General features: G+C 39.7%; 1 pseudogene; it reads left to right on the top strand.

The window, feature by feature from the left end:
- Positions 1-653: 653 nt before the first annotated feature.
- On the top strand, positions 654-1718 carry LOC149247871 (annexin Gh1-like; annotated as a pseudogene).
- The last annotated feature ends 1065 nt before the right edge of the window (positions 1719-2783 follow it).

The raw sequence follows: 2783 nt of genomic DNA, 5'->3' as shown, positions 1-2783 counted from the left end.
CAATTCTTGGATGATACAAATGACAAGACCTCATTTCTATATATAGGAGTCTAGGCAGTCCCAATACAATCGGAGCATACATAACAATAATATTGTAGGGGCACAACAATAACAATAGTGGGCTTCTATGGGGTATAATAATAACAACATGGAGACTATATGGGCACAATTAGACAATAAGAGGGTTGAACTAATAACAATAAGGGTTTACACTAGTAGTATAGGGACCTAACAAGTGGACGAAAGAGGGGCGGAATGCTATGATTCATGTAGTGCAGATTTAAAGATATAATTTCAGCAATCCATACAGACACATGCATTAATAAGTCGATACAAAAGAATATGTGAGGAATTTACTAGAGCCAAACTCCAATGATAATTGCAATGCCTCACGATCATGAATTTCATCACTGTTAATCAAACTTGTGCCCTCTTCTCACGGAGCTTCAACACATATGTACCAGTTTTGATTCCACCATTCAATGCATAGAAAATTTCAACACACTTATAAACCAGGAGTGTTAACACACACCACAAGTAATGACAAAAACAAAGGCAGTGTGGCTACTCTGCGGGCCTGGAGTGTGGGTATTGGAGTTTTATGCAACCACAAAAAATGGGATACCTTCCTGCGAACGCACAGTGATGAACCAATGACACCACCGATGTTAAAGAGACAACAAATCACCTTATACGGTCTTCAAAACTGTGTTACCATACAATGCCAAGACTGCGACAATTGTGTTCCCAAGTCGGATTTACAAGTTAGCGACGAACCATAGTTCAGGACCAACATTCAACACTGCAACAATTTCACACCATAGAACCAACAATTTGCATTCAACTATAGGGGCACAAGGAGAAGTTGATTATGGAAATTTTGGGACACAAAACTGCAGCACAACATAGACAAATCAGGCAAACGTACACTCAATTGTATGAGGAAGATTTCCTATAGCGATTGCAATCAGAACTCACATGGGATTTTGAGAGAGCTCTGCTCCTTTGGTCACTGGATCCCGCAGAACAAGATGCCTTTTAGCCCATGAATCGATAAAGAAGTGGAGTCCAAAGAACATGTCACTTCTGGAAATCTCTTGTGCTCGATCCTTAATTGAGTTGTGGTTGGTCAGACAAGAATATCATATACATTATAAGAAATAACTAGAAGAAGACGTTGCTTCTCATACTCATGGAGACTTCCGCAAGCTACTAGTTCAACTTGTAAGTTCTTACCGATATGAAGGTCTAGAAGTTGATACGCGCTTGGAAAAATCTGAAGCTAAGCAATTACATGAAGCTATAAAGGACAAGGCTTTCGGTAACGAGGAATTCATTCGCATAATAACTACAAGGAGTAAGGCACAGTTGAATGCCACTTTCAATTATTAAAAAGATGACTATGGTCATCATATCAACAAGAACTTGAAGAATGGGAAGCCAGAAGACTTCCTAGAGTCACTACGAATTGTTATCAAATGAATTTGCTTTACTGAAAGATACTTTGCAAGGTTTTAAGGTTGGAATTAGATAAACTTGGGACAGATGAAGAAGCCCTTATGTGAGTGGTGGTGACTGGTGCTGAGACTGACTTGAGTTATATCAAAGAAGAATACCACAAAATAACTAGCAAAACATTAGAGAATGTAATAGCTGCAGATACCTCTGGAGACCACGAATAATTTTTGCTTATTTTGATAGGCAAACAACAATCCTGAGATCTGTTATCTCTATCAGTCCGGGAACTGTTGCATGTTGCAACACATTTCTTAGGACTTCAAACACCAAGAGTATCTCTTCAAGGAGGTAGTGGACTGGAGCCAATGGTGGTATGAGAGCAGTGGTATTATCGATTTCGCTACACATCAAGAATGCTAATAGAGATAGACATGCTCAAGGCATCTAGAGAAATATGTAACCAACTGACACAGAACGTAGTTCGAGACTATGCCCACTCACTCAGAAATGATATTCCAAATAAATTCCATTGGTTTGCAAGATCAGAGAAAATGACAGCTACAAGGTAGAGATCATAGCTAGAATATAACTGAGAAAATATTCATGAAATGCAAAACTGACATGCACAGAGAGGCCACAAAACAAGTGGCTCAAATATGAGCAGGGTAGGGTATCGCCTACTCTGATACCATCATGGGATGTTAATAGTCATAAATGATAGAACAATAAATTTCATTTCTTATTAGATGGAAGATTGCAAGTCAATCAACATCCCAATGATGACAAAGTTATGAGCTAGTAAGTTCAATCCCATGTGAAAAATATAGGAGCAATCGAGAGACAACCAGGAGCTAGGGTTTTTGAACAGGGGGCGAAAACAATGAACCGGTAACGATGGAAGGGCTTAGAGGAGGGAGCTCCACTCCCTCCTATAGTAATGTGGTTTCAAACATAAACATAGAGGTGAGTCTGAGCAATTTCTGGAAACCAACTGAGGCAGAGATAAAATCAATGGAAACTCACAAACAGGGAGGCAGCAATTCCCATGATAAGGAAGGGACCCACCAGGAAGCTAGGCAGTCAACAAATCCCGGTGACAACAGTCAGAGAACTGAGAAAAACTCTGCAAAGGGGCCCTGCAAGCCCAAAGCTAACTTAATTAAACCTAGGGTGGTTTTAAATTATCCTATGCTATAGGTGCACATAGAACATATGGCGACTTATGCGGTCATTTGCAAGTTTATGGGCATATGGCCCACAAAGAAAGCACTGTATACATGGATAAGAAACATCTAGAAATCGAAGGGGGCAATAGAACTACATCT

The sequence above is a fragment of the Pinus tabuliformis genome, chromosome 7 (genome assembly GCF_031772625.1).
Source record: "Pinus tabuliformis cultivar Carrire ecotype Pingquan chromosome 7, CPIR1, whole genome shotgun sequence".
In the NCBI taxonomy this organism is placed as follows: Eukaryota; Viridiplantae; Streptophyta; class Pinopsida; order Pinales; family Pinaceae; genus Pinus; species Pinus tabuliformis.
The sequence above is the reverse complement of the archived record's forward strand: the minus strand, read 5'-3'. Positions and strand labels throughout refer to the sequence as shown.